The sequence below is a fragment of the Ochlerotatus camptorhynchus genome, unplaced genomic scaffold (genome assembly GCF_037179485.1).
Source record: "Ochlerotatus camptorhynchus isolate MF236.1 unplaced genomic scaffold, CSIRO-AGI_Acam_v1.1 ptg000276l, whole genome shotgun sequence".
NCBI lineage: Eukaryota > Metazoa > Arthropoda > Insecta > Diptera > Culicidae > Ochlerotatus > Ochlerotatus camptorhynchus.
Window position 1 is genome coordinate 1,014,481 of NW_027040765.1, and position 17,651 is coordinate 1,032,131.

Below are 17,651 nucleotides of genomic sequence, written 5' to 3' on the forward strand. Positions count from 1 at the left end.
CCTTTTCACTTTCGGCGCTCTAATTGAGTTGGTACAAGTCAGCGCTAAGTAGCAACAAATGGAGGTAGTTTTGTAACAGTTGAAAAATTTGAGTACAAATTTGAACTTTATTCAAATCTTATTCATCGGACGAGCTCGAGGTCGGATTTTCATAAATTTTCAGTTGGAAGTGATTTTCCCCGCATCAAAGTAGTCATAATTCATTGGGTAAAATACGGGCATTCGAGGGGTGCTTCGACGGAAAGTCGGCAATAAAAAGCTTGAGTGCACCTAAATGCCTACTCAGGCCGGACCTTTGCCAAGCTAACGCTTAGAAAGGAGGGGGTTTTGAAATTAGCATCTAATCTGAAAGGCTAACAGCCATCAAATTATCATAGCACTCTAATCTAACGCTTAATTCAACACCTGTTTATGCTGTTTAATGTGAGGTAGACTACTCGGTACCCCTCGGTCGATCACACATACTCATAGTTGTTAACCCAGCCCGGCCCAGCTAGAGATATAGAGAGAGAGAGAACACACCGGGCAGAGTTAATCTTTCGTAACTGAGTTATGTAGATTGCAGGCTGCTTGTGAAACAAGCCATTTAGCACCGACTACAAAAGTCTAATTGACGTTTCGATTCACTGCCGCCATCGTCGCCACCGCCACAACCGCAGCTGCACTACCGACGCCATCTTGGCGGCGGCGGCGGTGACCGTTACTCCCTAACGAAGTTTTCATTTAATTAATACAAATTGCATGAAATCGCGAATTTGCATTCCGGCGCAAACGAAAAAAAAAAATCTTTATCATGACTTGTCCAATCAACCCTACTGTAGACTGCGGTGCTGCTGCTGCTATGCAGTTTGATGCAACCCTGCGAAACGTCAAACTGAGTCGACGTGATGGCGACGAGGGGTGCGCGCACACAAGTTAAAAAGAAACAATTTTCTTCGTTCCTCGTCGTTGCTTCGCTGACTGTCGCTTTACACCGCATATCAGCAGCATCCATGCCAGCGTCCGAACAGCGCCGAGCGGAAAATCACTTAAGCTAAAAATTATCATCATTTTGTCATGTCATGTCGGAGTAATTATAGTTTTATTGATTTGCAACCATACACATAATAATCATTTATATTCTTTCTTCGCGGGCTTCAAGGATTTCGCTGCAGCTGCTGCTGCAGCGAGCAAAAATTCAAAGCTTATTAATTGTATTTCTCCATCATTCGACGGACGCGGTGACCGCAGCCAATCATGCAACAACGGTGGAGCAAAAACAAAACCGAACCCGCAAAGCGCATGAATTTTAATTGAACGCGAATAATATCCGTTATTTCGACTGATCGCAGCTCCAGCAGCACATAATCTGAAAATCATGGACCACTCAAAACTGGCCAATCTCCGAAGCGCTCCGGAGTGGAGCGAGCCTTGTTAATTCGAACGTGTGCGCGAGCCAAACGAGCGCCTACTTCGGTTGCTAATGTCAGTCTGCATTACCGTCATCATCTTAAGGAGCCGGAGCCGGGGCAGAGGTTGGCTGCCATCGAAGTATGTGTGAAAATTACCGACCTAATCACACGCGTGCATACACTGCGACCGGGACCGCTGCTCTCTTGGTTATGTTTACAAATCCATTAACGTCACCGTGTCGTCAGCTACGGATGGTTGTTGTAATGTGCCGCACCATTTACCAATACCGATACTGCTGAGTCTCGGCGGGTATGGTGTGTGAGGTTGTAAAGTTGTCGGTAAACTACATACTCTGCGGAACGCCAATCTGATTACCATTATCTTCCGCCGTTGGATGATTTGGTTGATGATGATTGCAGTTGCGGTCCGGCCACCAACCACCACCTCCGACCGCGTCATAAAGCATTTCAAACGATATGTCATCGTATTATGGAGCAAATCGAGACCTGATTATGGCAGTGAGTGGAACTAGCTTTTAGCGGTAATCTGGTTTCTGTACATACTTGTTTGAGTTAAGTCTTAGAGCAGAGAACGGAATATTTCCATCTTCAGCCTGAAGCGCTTCTCGAGGTTCATGCAATTTTCTTTCAAAGGTCTCGGAAGGTATTGCATTTCCTGAAATTACTCCTGTTAACGACATCTTTCTATCTCGTTGCAGTACACTTCCATCTTCACCTTAAAACCCATTTCACCTTAACGATCAATTAACCATACCTGGGTGCAGTCGAATTCTACGTTTTAGTTGGGCTCCCGTCAGTTGGGTTGTAGCCCACCTCAATCGAAGACAAATGTCATTTTGATGATAATAATCAATCGGTGTATCCCTTAACCAATTTTCAGCTTGACAGCTTAGCCCAACTAACGAAAGCCTTTCAGTAAGTAGGCTATGTGTTTAGCCCTAAAGCCTAGTATACAGATCGAAGCGAAACGAAAATTGAAGCACGCGAAAAATCATGAAATTTCACTAGCGAAAAAGGTTGTGCAGTTTACAGTTCATGTGAAACGAAATCGACCAGTTTACACCTCTGCACTGTGGTCCAAAACGGCAAAAAGTGGAACTTTATTCCTAGAGCCTAGCCTTTACATTTTAGCCATATAGTGTCTTGGGAAAAAATGTTTGTATAAATATCTTACATAATATAAAACTGTCAAAAATTAGTCATGTCTTACTATGCAAAAAATAAAAACACTAACTTTTTTCTTTGAGGATATAGGAGAACAATGTCTTCAGCAAAGTTGTAGACAATGTAAAAACAAGCAACTTCATTCAATACGTCAAAATTCTAAATCCTGTATTTTCAGAGTTATGGAGCTTTTTCTATGGAAGTTCCCTTAAATTTAGTTTTTCATACTTAACTTCTTTAAATTTCATTTTTCAAGTATACAATGTTCTAGACAATTATTCAAACAATCAAAACACACGTTTTTGCTGAAGATCGTGAATCATTACAATTACTCCTTGTAAAGTTATAACAACTTTCATCTTTATTTTTCCATTACTTCATAAGCTTTTAGGAGAGAATGGGGCAAGTGAGGACACAAAACCAACTTTTTTTCTTGAAGCTTAGCTCAGGTACTATAAAGTTGAGAAGGTTTCATTTGTCGCTCCCTTCCCAAATTTGAGTACAAAAACCTTATTATTTATGGTTTTTCATATATTTTTCACTTTCTTTTTTAGGTTTTTTATACATAATTTTTTAATCTTTAGTATTTGAAGTATATAATGTTCTAAATAATCTTAAAACAGTAAAAACACATGTATTTGTAGAAGACCGTTAGTCTTTACAATAATGCATTGCAAAGTTATAGCTTATTTTAACTTTATTTTGCTTTATTTTTTTGTTTTTATGGGAGAATGTGGCAATGGGAACACAACATCATCTAGCCTTCTTGAAGCCCAAGTACCAAAAAGCTATGCAGATTCAACTTCACCCTCCCCTCCTCCTATTTGAGTGTGACAACTTTACGCTGTTACATATTTTCTTGTTTTTATAGAATACTTAATATATTGAACATTCGCTGCAATAAAATTATAGCTCAAAAATAATACACCATGTATTATTTTTGAGCTATACGCGAATAGCATAACAGTTTGTGTGATTTCACTGCCTGCTGGCAGTGTTGCTGATATTTAGGTGTATGTGTCGTGAGCATTTTGACAAAGAAAGAAACTGAATATGTTATTCGCGGAAGTAGGGTAAATGTCGGCTTCGGCACCTATTGACTGTTTTCGGCAACCAAAATTTAAACGTTAATTTCACTATGTTTTACCATCAACACACTTCCCTGAATGTATCCAAATGATTCTTTAGTCTTTCAGCTTCAATCTGATTATATTTGTAGGACCGAGCAATCCTGTTATGCCAGATTTTTCTTCAAATGAAGCATACGTACTACAAAATGGGGCTGATTTCGAGTTGCCGATAATAGAACAGCTGGTTAACACGCAGTTCTAATGGGAAGGTTGCCGAAGAAAAAGAGGCTGCCGACAATAGTCACACTCACCTGAGAAGTTTAGAGCGTTGTAAAAACGCTTTCAAACAGTTTTGAAGAATTCTGTCGATTGGAATGGATAGAGAAGCAAGCAGCAGATGAATTGAAACAAACAGACACGTCATATATGTGCGTGACGCTGTGAAAATACTAATAGAAGTGCGGACGCTGCTTAGATTGACGAGAATACGTAAATTCCCCTACATGGTGTATTATTTTTGAGCTTTAATTTTATTGCAGCGAATGTTCAATATATTAAGTTTTCTATAAAAACAAGAAAATATGTAACAGCGTAAACTTGTCATACTCAAATAGGAGGAGGGGAGGGTGAAGTTGAATCTGCATAGCTTTTCGGTACTTGGGCTTCAAGAAGGCTAGATGATGTTGTGTTCCCATTGCCACATTCTCCCATATAAACAAAAAAATAAAGCAAAATAAAGTTAAAATAAGCTATAACTTTGCAATGCATTATTGTAGAGACTAACGGTCTTCTACAAATACATGTGTTTTTACTATTTTAAGATTATTTAGAACATTATATACTTCAAATACTAAAGATTAAAAAATTATGTATAAAAAACCTAAAAAAGAAAGTGAAAATATATGAAAAACCATAAATAATAAGGTTATTGTACTCAAATTTGGGAAGGGAGCGACAAATGAAACCTTCTCAACTTTATAGTACCTGAGCTAAGCTTCAAGAAAAAAAGTTGGTTTTGTGTCCTCACTTGCCCCATTCTCTCCTAAAAGCTTATGAAGTAATGGAAAAATAAAGATGAAAGTTGTTATAACTTTACAAGGAGTAATTGTAATGATTCATGATCTTCAGCAAAAACGTGTGTTTTGGTTGTTTGAATAATTGTTTAGAACATTGTATACTTGAAAAATGAAATTTAAAGAAGTTAAGTATGAAAAACTAAATTTAAGGGAACTTCCATAGAAAAAGCTCCATAACTCTGAAAATACAGGATTTAGAATTTTGACGTATTGAATGAAGTTGCTTGTTTTTACATTGTCTACAACTTTGCTGAAAACATCGTTCCCCTATATCCTCAAAGAAAAAAGTTAGTGTTTTTATTTTTTGCATAGTAAGACATGACTAATTTTTGACAGTTTTATGTTATGTAAGATATTTATACAAACATTTTTTCCGAAGACACTATATGGCTAAAATGTAAAGGCTAGGCTCTAGGAATAAAGTTCCACTTTTTGCCGTTTTGGACCACAGTGCTCTGGTGAAGTGAAAATCTGACAGATACGCTCTTTCTCGAAACGTCAACTTTTTGCTTAGCTGCTGCTCTTTTCGCTAGCGCTGCATGCGCGAAAAAGATACGATCCACAAAATTAGATTTCGCTGGATCGTATCTGTTTACAGTTCAAAGCGAAGTGAAAAATTTGCCAATTGCGTTTTTCACGCAGGTGAAAAATTTAGTATTTTGTATGAGGTTTTCACTTAGCTTCGATCTCTATACAGGCCTTAACGAGTGAAAGTTGACTGTACTACACTGAGGCAAACAAACTTAAGAATACCATAAGAACCACTATGAAACATTATTCATAAGTCAAAACAATGAAATTCATAAGTCAGCTTATCAAACTTAGAATAGTATTATAAAATGGAGCAGAATGGATTGGAACTTTGGGCGTTCAGATTAGTGTCCGTGATTTGCGGTCACGTCTATCAACACTTGGGAAGTCAGTTAGGCTATACACGCTATTTTGAGGCTACTCATGTTTGAGTTGAAAATCACTCAATACAGACAAAAGGGAAGTTACTCAAAAAAGAGTAAACATGCTTTTATTCAAATTTGAGTAAATGTGCCTATGGGGGAAGCTGGGTAACGATTACTCAGGTTATGACATTTGTTAACCTGAGTAAACCTTACCCATTTCGGTAGAAACGAATGAATTCCCCATGAATGCCTTATATATAAATTATTTCGTCCAGGAAACGAACTATTTGTTAGAGTTGTACCCTACCAACTAGCTGCTGATAGCTTTCGCCATCCAGGTCATTACGTTATTGCTTCACTTCTAAAAACTAATGTTAAATTCACTGCGCAAATATGGCCTGTTCACAACTTCAAAGTGTGCCATTTTGAACTTAGGAAAAAATTATATCAGAACCATTCAGTGCTAACATTTGAAAACGGCACAAAAGCCATTTGTAAACAAATGGTTTGTGGGCCCTTTACTCACTACTTGAAGTACAGCCACGCGACACAACAGCAACATCGGGTAGGGGAAATTTTCCTCTTCCTGACGATACTGTTGGTTTGCGTGGGCGTTCTTCGGGTAGCGAGTAAAGAGCCCACAAACCATTTGTTTACAAATGGCTTTTGCGCCGTTTTCAAATGTTAGCACTGCATTTACCCCGAAATCTGGATTGATCCCACCCATCGGAGCAAAACCAGTTTACTCATTTTTTGACAACTCCATACAGCATGCAAAAATGAGTGCGATCTACCCAGTCACTGAGTAGCCTCGAAATAGCGTGTAGGCGTATAAGAACCACCTAATGTACTAAGAAAATTATTCATAAATCGTGTTTATGGAATTCATAAGTGTCATATGAAATCAAAATTGTCCAGGTTCATAAGTCATGCCTTATGTAAATTCTTAAGTTTATTTGCCTCAGTAGTGTACAGGAAAAGTCCAGAAGATCTGCGTTGCGTTGCGTTGCGTTTGTAACGGAGTAATTCGTAGATTGCATACTGGCAACTGTCATGTATCTACTTTAACGTTCTTAGTGTGTCCTCCTGGTTAATTTGGAGCACTTAGAACGTGTTGCAACCAAACAAATTCATTCATCATTATCAAATTGGGTTTGATTTACATAGCAGTGCATGATCCGTTGCTAAAGATACCGTCCAGATTAAAGTCGGTGGTTCATAAGGTTTTGGAGATGTAGGCCTTTAAGTTTGGCTATAAACTGGTGCATTAATATTTTCCCTGTATAGTTTACACCAACAACTACAATTTTGCTGAAGAAAGCAAAGACTGTACTCGAAAAAAGTGAGACACATTGATTAGTTTGTAACTTTTAAGCGTGTGGGTAAAAATTGATGAAATTTTGACTGAAACTAGCAAAGAGTGTAATGTTTACGCTTTCAGAATTTCATCACAATCTGTCAAGTGGTTATCGAGATGGCATCGGAGCAAGTGGGTTCAATCCCAGCCGAGGTCGGTGGGATTTTTCTGAGGCATAAAAATCTCTGGTCACGTCTTCCTTCGGAAGGGAATTAAAGCCGTTGGTCCCAACCCATGTGTGTTGAAGGGGTGCGATATCCTACGCAGGTGTGGAAGCTGCCTTCCTCCACATTCGATTGCCGTTAATGGATGGCAATCGATGTCCGTCGGTGATTGGCACTAGATTGCGGAACAGGGACCGACGTTGAATAAAGGAAAGAAGAAGAAGAAGCAACAAGAGTAGATTCGACGATTTCGCGGGTGGTGAAGTCATTCAAGGAGATCCAGACGACCCAGCGGCGGGCAGGATGCAACAGACAACCGAAGACAGCTGACCCGGTGAAGGCCAGGAAGGTGTTGAGTCAGTTCAAGCGTTGGCCGAATCTTTCGGTCCGCTATGCGACAATCAAGGTGGAAGTTTCCATCTGGTTTGTCCCAAACCGGAACGACAAACAAAACACGGTGGCCAAAACCCGCATTAGGAAGCTGTACCGGGAGTGGCTGACGAAACCGAGGAGCATCGTAATGGACGACGAGACTTACATCAAGGTGGACACAAAGCAGTTGCCGGGGCAGGAGATTTACGTTGTCACATCAAGGTTGGCCGTTCCTGAGGAGGTAAGGAAGAAGAAGGTGGACAATTTCGCCTAAAAGTTCTTGGTTTGGCAGGCCACCTGTAGGTGCACAAAGTTGAGCCAGCCTACATCACGACGAGCACCATCAACGGGCAAATCTACCGGGATGCGTGACTACTACCGTTCCTTGCGTGCGGCCTCACGGAGGCGAAACTACGCGCGGCCGGTGTTAGACTGGAGTCAACAATGTTGTCTCTGTCCCAAAACACGTCAACCCACCGAACTCGCCGGAGCTTCGCCCAATTGAGAAGTTTTGGGTAATCGTGAAGGCCACACACTTAGAAATAACTAATTTTACACGTGACGGAATCCATCATTGACATAAAAGATGAGACGTAAACAAACATGTCATGTAGTTTTAAGTGCTCCGAGACTGAAAAGTTCGTTTCTCGACGAAAAGTACGTTTGATTTAGCTATATTTCGCGTCTGTTATGACTCAAATTTATGTCAAAATTGACGCTCGTATATGTCACTCTCAGAGCACCTAATGCAATGGCAATGACAAGAAAAAGCGGCAAAAGGCAAAAGGCAAAAGGCAAAAGGCAAAAGGCAAAAGGCAAAAGGCAAAAGGCAAAAGGCAAAAGGCAAAAGGCAAAAGGCAAAAGGCAAAAGGCAAAAGGCAAAAGGCAAAAGGCAAAAGGCAAAAGGCAAAAGGCAAAAGGCAAAAGGCAAAAGGCAAAAGGCAAAAGGCAAAAGGCAAAAGGCAAAAGGCAAAAGGCAAAAGGCAAAAGGCAAAAGGCAAAAGGCAAAAGGCAAAAGGCAAAAGGCAAAAGGCAAAAGGCAAAAGGCAAAAGGCAAAAGGCAAAAGGCAAAAGGCAAAAGGCAAAAGGCAAAAGGCAAAAGGCAAAAGGCAAAAGGCAAAAGGCAAAAGGCAAAAGGCAAAAGGCAAAAGGCAAAAGGCAAAAGGCAAAAGGCAAAAGGCAAAAGGCAAAAGGCAAAAGGCAAAAGGCAAAAGGCAAAAGGCAAAAGGCAAAAGGCAAAAGGCAAAAGGCAAAAGGCAAAAGGCAAAAGGCAAAAGGCAAAAGGCAAAAGGCAAAAGGCAAAAGGCAAAAGGCAAAAGGCAAAAGGCAAAAGGCAAAAGGCAAAAGGCAAAAGGCAAAAGGCAAAAGGCAAAAGGCAAAAGGCAAAAGGCAAAAGGCAAAAGGCAAAAGGCAAAAGGCAAAAGGCAAAAGGCAAAAGGCAAAAGGCAAAAGGCAAAAGGCAAAAGGCAAAAGGCAAAAGGCAAAAGGCAAAAGGCAAAAGGCAAAAGGCAAAAGGCAAAAGGCAAAAGGCAAAAGGCAAAAGGCAAAAGGCAAAAGGCAAAAGGCAAAAGGCAAAAGGCAAAAGGCAAAAGGCAAAAGGCAAAAGGCAAAAGGCAAAAGGCAAAAGGCAAAAGGCAAAAGGCAAAAGGCAAAAGGCAAAAGGCAAAAGGCAAAAGGCAAAAGGCAAAAGGCAAAAGGCAAAAGGCAAAAGGCAAAAGGCAAAAGGCAAAAGGCAAAAGGCAAAAGGCAAAAGGCAAAAGGCAAAAGGCAAAAGGCAAAAGGCAAAAGGCAAAAGGCAAAAGGCAAAAGGCAAAAGGCAAAAGGCAAAAGGCAAAAGGCAAAAGGCAAAAGGCAAAAGGCAAAAGGCAAAAGGCAAAAGGCAAAAGGCAAAAGGCAAAAGGCAAAAGGCAAAAGGCAAAAGGCAAAAGGCAAAAGGCAAAAGGCAAAAGGCAAAAGGCAAAAGGCAAAAGGCAAAAGGCAAAAGGCAAAAGGCAAAAGGCAAAAGGCAAAAGGCAAAAGGCAAAAGGCAAAAGGCAAAAGGCAAAAGGCAAAAGGCAAAAGGCAAAAGGCAAAAGGCAAAAGGCAAAAGGCAAAAGGCAAAAGGCAAAAGGCAAAAGGCAAAAGGCAAAAGGCAAAAGGCAAAAGGCAAAAGGCAAAAGGCAAAAGGCAAAAGGCAAAAGGCAAAAGGCAAAAGGCAAAAGGCAAAAGGCAAAAGGCAAAAGGCAAAAGGCAAAAGGCAAAAGGCAAAAGGCAAAAGGCAAAAGGCAAAAGGCAAAAGGCAAAAGGCAAAAGGCAAAAGGCAAAAGGCAAAAGGCAAAAGGCAAAAGGCAAAAGGCAAAAGGCAAAAGGCAAAAGGCAAAAGGCAAAAGGCAAAAGGCAAAAGGCAAAAGGCAAAAGGCAAAAGGCAAAAGGCAAAAGGCAAAAGGCAAAAGGCAAAAGGCAAAAGGCAAAAGGCAAAAGGCAAAAGGCAAAAGGCAAAAGGCAAAAGGCAAAAGGCAAAAGGCAAAAGGCAAAAGGCAAAAGGCAAAAGGCAAAAGGCAAAAGGCAAAAGGCAAAAGGCAAAAGGCAAAAGGCAAAAGGCAAAAGGCAAAAGGCAAAAGGCAAAAGGCAAAAGGCAAAAGGCAAAAGGCAAAAGGCAAAAGGCAAAAGGCAAAAGGCAAAAGGCAAAAGGCAAAAGGCAAAAGGCAAAAGGCAAAAGGCAAAAGGCAAAAGGCAAAAGGCAAAAGGCAAAAGGCAAAAGGCAAAAGGCAAAAGGCAAAAGGCAAAAGGCAAAAGGCAAAAGGCAAAAGGCAAAAGGCAAAAGGCAAAAGGCAAAAGGCAAAAGGCAAAAGGCAAAAGGCAAAAGGCAAAAGGCAAAAGGCAAAAGGCAAAAGGCAAAAGGCAAAAGGCAAAAGGCAAAGAAGACACGGATTCCGAGGAGGTGTAAAGAAGAGAGGAAGATGCAGTACAAGAGAAGACGAAAAGATGATGATGAGGATGCAGACAAAGTGAAGCGGAACCACAATTGGATACGGCGGAGCAAACCGAAACATAGCGGGTAGTTTTATTCCCTATTTATAAACTACTCCAAGTCCTATCTTTAGAGAAGCCCTAAAGTTAAAAGAAGGTCCCGGAATTTTAATAAAGTTTCCTGTCATAAAATAAAGTTTCATTCACTTCATCGAAGCTCCTTAAACTTGTACAAGTTTCCCAGTTCTATGTAGTTTTCCTGAATTATTTTGAAGCTCTCCGAAGGTTTAAGAATATCAATTAAGGGCCAGAAAAATGCCTCCAGAACTGCAATAAACTTAACCAAATTTCTATAAAATTCTACAAAGTTTGATGTAGTTCTACAAAACAATCTGCTTTTCTACGAAGTTCATTGAAGTTTTACGAATTTCGCTGGATTTCTATGAAGGTAGCTGCTCTAATAAAAAAAATACCATAGCCGAACGATTACCCAAATGATAGAACTATTCCACAAACGGTTTGAATGATACCCTGGACACGTCGTTAACCATACCAATTTTATTAGGGAGAGCTTTTACCAAGCTAGATGAATTGTATAATCTATATAATTTGTTGCACTTCTAAATAGTTACCAGAATTTCTACGCAGATTCTGAAATTCTTAGAAGTTTTCTAATGTTCAATAAGGTTTCTGAAGATGTATTAAGCTCCCTTATATTTTATAATAAAACCTACCTAAACTTTAATGAAGTTCCCCTACCTTCTAGTGAGTTTCCTGAAATCAATGACGTTCTCTTAAGTCTTACCTTCTACAAATTGTCATTGACTTTTAAGAAGGTCCCTGTAATGATCTTAAATAGTACACAGCTTTCCTCACCCGCATATTTTAAAAGTAGAGATGTGACATGTGAAGACATTTTCTAATTATAGTTAATGGTTAATCAGCTAGGGCCATGGCCCAGCTAAAGATCCTATTTACGCCCATGTTTCTTTATCGAGCCATGGGCAAAAATAGCGCGAAATCTGTTAGTGTAGCCGTGGTTATCAAAAGAGAAAATCGATGGAGGGAATCGATCAAAAACAGGTAGGACCTTTTGAAATGTTAACTACCAAAATTTGGGCAGATTCCACCCAGATCGGCCAAAACTGAACCAACCCAAAAATAGGTAAACTGTGTTGGGAGTGACAAGTTGATAAATGAACAATGTCGATCGGATTCATGACGATGTTGTTCATTTATCAACTTGTCACTCCCAACACAGTTTACTCATTTTTGGGTAGGTTCAGTTTTGACCGATCTGGGTGGATTCCACCCAAATTAGGATAGTTTTGAAATAGCGTGTATACGTTTATAAACAATTCTCGCATAACTTTTCAATAGGTCCTATCTACATTCATCGATTCTCTTAATGGATTTTCTCATTCGTTAATAACTTGAGTACATTCATATTTAGGGTTAATTTTTCTGCATAGTCTGTAAAAACAAAATATTATTAATCGTATTGGACGATAGGAACAGCTGAACATGTTTTTGAAGTCGAGTTACTAGCCAAAGAGAGAATCGATCAATGTAGATGAGATCTATTCGAAAGTGACGCGAGAATTATCTGGCATCCCTGGTTGACAAGTTTCCACTTTTAGTTGACGAAGCAAACCATGAAAAATTGCATGCCGTGTATTTCAGTATGGGAAATTTCCCAAAATTGTTGTGAAATTCTCCGCAAAGTGACGACCACTGGTGATCAATACCGCTGAAATCCATCTCCTAATTCCAGCGAAAAATTAACTCACATCGTCTTCGCTTATCCGACGGCGGCTCACCATTTCCCCCTCAACGAGCTCATCAAGGTAGGTAACTTCTTTTTTTCCCACACACCCAACAAAACGACCATTTTCCAATAACGGAGAGGTCACCCGGCAGAGAGAAGGTACCGGACCGACGCCACAAGGAGCAAAACCCCGATTTCACGATATCCTAATAAAAAGCACCTCTCATGCAAAACGCTTACCGTCAGAAACGGCTCGAAAAGAAAAAAAAAACAAGAACGACCAAAGAGCATCATCCCTCCTCTCCTCATCATTTGAATGGTTTGCATGGTTGAAATTGAAACGAATTTACTCATTATAGTAATTTCCCGTTCGCCGGGCGTCCCGCTCCCCGGACCCATCCCGGAGCTCAGGGATGGATGCTGCTGCTGGGAAATGCCAGCTTCCACCACGCGGAAATTATATACTCTCTGTGCAACCGAGGGGCTGTTGTGTTGTTGGTTCGCTCGTTCGGTTCGTTTTTTTTTTTTGCAACAAGAAAAGAATTAAGTACATTCATTATTGTGTAAATCACGAATTTCCCCTTTTCGTTCGGGCGATGAGTGGTCCCCATTGTTATTTGCCGTTTGTGTGTTGTGTATTGTGCGAATTGAGAGCAAACATGGACGAGAGGACGACCGACGCGCGTGATGAAAAGTCGATTTAAGGACGACGACGAGGGGTCGTCGGAAGGTGTGCAGCAGCAGCAGCAGCAGCAACAACAACAAAAGCAACACAAGTATCATTGTCGATAAGTGTGTGCCAAGGCAGCGAAAAGAGCCCTTCTTGAGTGCGGAAAATTACGGATTATGAACGGTTGGGTTGGGTTCTTTTGGGATTGCTTGGATGGATGGATGGATGGATGCTGCTGCTGCTACAAACAATGTTACACAGTTGTTAAGAGAGGTTGGGTCGTTGAGAGTCGGTACTTGACTTCTCGACTTGGGCCTCACGACGATGACGACGACGAGTGGGTATAGAATTGCAATTGGCAGTCATCTGGTCTAGGCATTGTCGTGATTGCTCCGCCGGTGTCAATTGGGTTCCCGGGCTGGGTTAGATTCGGGTCGACTTGAAGGTCAGCGGATTCGAATTTCACTGTAGCGGTTGGAATCGATTTTTGTCGTTTAGGGATTCAGAGAAAGGAAAAAAACGGTGAGAAATGGGTAATGGAGCGATCACGGTCTCTTTTAGGAAACCAGTAGAGTCACATTAAGGCGGTTTATTGCTCGGAACGCGTGTGTAAGAAGATGGGAGGTAATTTCCCGGTGGTATGTAAATATGTACACACTAAATAAAGAAATCGGTGTGCGAGCAAACACAACGGCAAAGCAATCAGGAAGTGAGAGTGAGACCGACGACGGTCGAATCTAGTTGGCCGTCGTGCGTTGGCACATGTGTGTGAGTGTGAAGTGATTTTATATTGGCGACGAAGCGGAGAGAGAGAAATAGTTACTCGAGAGAAAGTGTACGGGGCAAGAGCGAGAGCGAGCACCGCAGCATCCCAAGATTTCAGGCGACGTCGACGACGGATAAATAAAAATATGCCACGCCTCCCGCAGCGTGAGTGTTTGTGTGTCCGTACGCGCTCGATGCATCGTGTAAAATGTGCTACATTCAATTAGCGGCGATGGCTTCATCCGACGATCTCTTAAAGTGCTTTTTATGTCGTGATTATTGAAGGAATATAATCTCGAGGGAAAATGGCGATGGCCGTCGGTAAAGTAGATGCCCGATTATACGACAAATTGCCGTATCAAATATTCCATTAATCAACGTTGCGTGGTTTACTCCGATCGGGACCGGATCCAATTCCAAACCACACATCAATCACTGCTCAACGAGTTCCTGTCATAAATAGATGGAATCGAAAAAATAAACCAGGAACCAGGGGGGAAACAAAGTCAAAGAACAAAAGAGTAAACACACTGCCCGCCGACGCGGCAATGCCGAGGGGACCGCGTTCAAAAAATGATTTACTCTAATTACATACACCTACGCCGGCAGACCGACCGAACCGGGACGGGACCAAACTGGAATGACACAGCGCAGCAACCTGCTGAATTATTGACTAATTCGACCGCAAAATAAGTTAAAAGGTAATTGAAAACTAGCATAACGGACGGCGGTGGCAGTGGTCGACGATGGTGGATTGCGTGAGTGTGCGACCGCGTCGTCGCCACCTGCGATTAATCGATCCCGACGCCCACTTTGGACTGCTTGCCGCCGGCGATTGCTGCGATTGCGAGTCCCCTCTGTCTCCGTACCGAAAGAGTTTGAAAGTTCGATAGAATTAGAATAATTATTTGCTGTCGTAAAGATGTTTGTATTGAGTAAAGCTTAGATTATGATTGGGTGATAATTCTTTTACGTGTGCTGAAGAGTTCCACTCAGGGATGCCAGATAATCAGATTTACCGACATGTGGTGGTACCAGGACGTATTATGAAGGGTTTGAAGGTTCTCAAAGTCCGCTAGTGGGAGTGAGTTATTTGCCATTAATGTTCAAGAAAAGTTCACTATTTTGTCGAACGCATTTGGAAAGATTTGTACCTGTTTCATACGACCAGAAGGTGTATACTGGTCACAAATGTCTTGTCAAGTTGATTTCCTAAGCAAGTCATCAATCTTTGATGTGAATTTCGCGAATAAACTTGCCATACGAAATGCTGATAGACTATTTTCGTCTACAAACTAACACCATTTAGATCTTTGTTCCCTTTGGTTCCTCCATCTAGGGTTGATACATTTATTTAATCACACTTCAAGGGGGGATGAGGGTGTTAGATTATGTGTTAAGCAGCGAATATTTCGAGCACCGTTCGTTACTATTCAATATTAAATGCTAACGTTAAGTCCAATTGAATTGTCAGATGATAGATCTTAATATAGATAGATTAATGCTAGTATTCTTCCGAACAAACTTCGAAATTGAAGCACCGTAGAGACACATTCTAAGTTTTAAGTGAAAGAGCACCCGAGTGTGCACTAGAGTGCATCTCCAGTGAAAACACGGAATGTGGTTCAACGGTGCGACATTTTTAAAGTTTGATCAAGAAAATACAAGCATTAACCTATCTATTTTTAGACGGATTAGCGGAAGATTTGATTGGATTTAACGTTAGCTTTCTATGTTAAAAAGTGATGAACCATGCAGATCATCCATGGTGACAAGCAATGCGTTAGATTTCACACGGATGGGATCTCAGGAGGAACTTTGATGTTTTCTTGGGAGCTTCTAAAAAAGATTTCCAATGGAATGATTGAACGAATGCGCTGATCGCAGAGTTTGATGAGAATTCACATAGGTCCTTAAAGTTCTTGGAACGTTTCTGAAGATCCCATAACGGATTTGAGTATTTGAAACCTTTCATAACTCTGAAATCTCCAAAACCTATCGGAATTTTCTCGACCTTGTTAGTTTCCTGATTATGAATTAAGGTGTATGCACTCGATCGAAGCCCGTCTGATAACCTCTCTAAGCCTCTCCGAAGTCTTCTTAAGAGCTGCTTAAATTGCAAATCCTCTCTTAAGCACTTTTAAATTCTTCGAAGTTTACTGAACCTACGTGTAGTTCATCACACTTCTTAGAAGATCTTCAAGTCTCACAGCTTAATCTTTCAATTCCCCGTAACGTGGGTAGATCACCTTTTCGTCTTAGTCTTGAGTACTTCAAACTAGGGGAACAGGATTTTTCAGTAATCAAAGAAACACATCTTAGTCCTTGTTACTTTTTATGCCTTGTTGATAGTGATAAGTGCTCGGGATGCCTGGACCGAGGATGATCTATGATGATAGTTAGTTAGTCTTCATCTATGTGATTCCTAATCTTCTATTCTTTGTTCCCTAGTTTGGAGTGGTTAAGACTAGGGTTCAGATGCATGGTCATTATCGGTGTCATAGCTTATATCCAATTTTGACTGACAAAGGGGCGCGCCTTTGGAGGGTGTTCCAACACTCGGAAGGGTATAAAGAGCGGGAGAATCGATTCTTTGCGATGAAGGCAAGAATGACAACTGTATCAAAACCGAATACTTCATCATTTCTCAATAGTGATGGAGTAATACGACATGCACTAAACTAAGGACTCGGGATATACTACAATAGATCAAATTATTGGTCGCAGTAGTGTTATGTCCCGAACAGAGGAAAAAAAAATCTTTCAATTGGGTTCTTTAGGGGTATTGAGGTAATTGCATATTAGTAATTTGCATTACAAATGGAACCAAAATTCAAATTTCAAAATCGTAGAATTTCTTCAGAGAAGTTCAGAGAGCTGCATAGAAGTTTAGTGTACTCCAGCAAGAATAGCTCAAATGTTTTAGATAAATTTCCTGAATTTCAATGACGATCGGTGGACTTTAGAGAAATCTAGAGAAGTACAAGGAACACCATTGAAGTTCATTAAATCTGAGAAAGGTTCAGGGAACACCTAAAAAATGTTGGGGTAAATTTCAAAAAAGTTGGCAAACTTCAGAGAAGTTTTGTGAACTCCAGAGAAGATTGGCACAATTTGGAGAAACTTTTTTTTTTTATTTTAAATTAAATCATATTTTAAATCGAAGCTCTTTTTAGGCGTTTATGAATCAAGATTGGAGTGGATTTCTAGACCAATAACTAAAATAGGTGAATGAACGTAAATTTTTCGAGAATTAAAACACACTCATGCAAACTGACAATGTTATTCGATAAAGGAAGTTTGTGCCCTGTGTTTTGATTCTCAAGAAATTTACACTTGAAGCCATTGTTTACGTTTGGTTGTTCCGCCAATTTCAAATGTTAATCTACATTTGGGGTGGATATTATCCAAAAAAATTCGTGAAACCTGAAAATGACAGCAATTCCCCCTACGCAGGTTTCCGTTTTTGATGAATGTGTATGTCATGCATTTATAGTGCCTTCTAGTTTTTGGTAACATGATTTAATTACACTAGAAAGACCATCCACCGATATGCCTTTTAACTGAAAGTTCGCTAACTGAAATGTAAACATGTGCCACATAGGGAATGTTGATTGTCATACATTACCAGCCATCGTTTACAACGTTCTTTACAACATTGAATTTAGTGTTCAATCGATTTAATAGAATAATGGAACCGGAAATCGAACCTAGCCACCTCCAGCATGGTCTTGCTTTGTAGCTGCGCCTGTTCTGACTGAGCTAAGGGTGGCCCCAACTATGTCATCATGATCAAGATAATCCTCGATGCCAAAGCCTGAAAGCGTCATTTTTTAAGCCTCAGGATCTTCAAATGATTATAAATTCTGGAATTCATTTTTTCCTGTAACCCACATCATGCAAATTGTTGTTAGTTTGAACTCTTCACAGGATAGTTTTGACCATTTTTGGAAGGGAACTCATCCTAGAAATCATACATCTTTTCTGA

The 17,651-nt window shown here is 40.5% G+C and overlaps 1 protein-coding gene across 1 annotated transcript in view; it reads right to left on the reverse strand.

The window, feature by feature from the left end:
• LOC135706239 (homeobox protein B-H1-like) overlaps positions 1-17,651 on the reverse strand; it is a 143,872-nt gene that overhangs the window by 53,213 nt on the left and 73,008 nt on the right. The window lies entirely within an intron of this gene.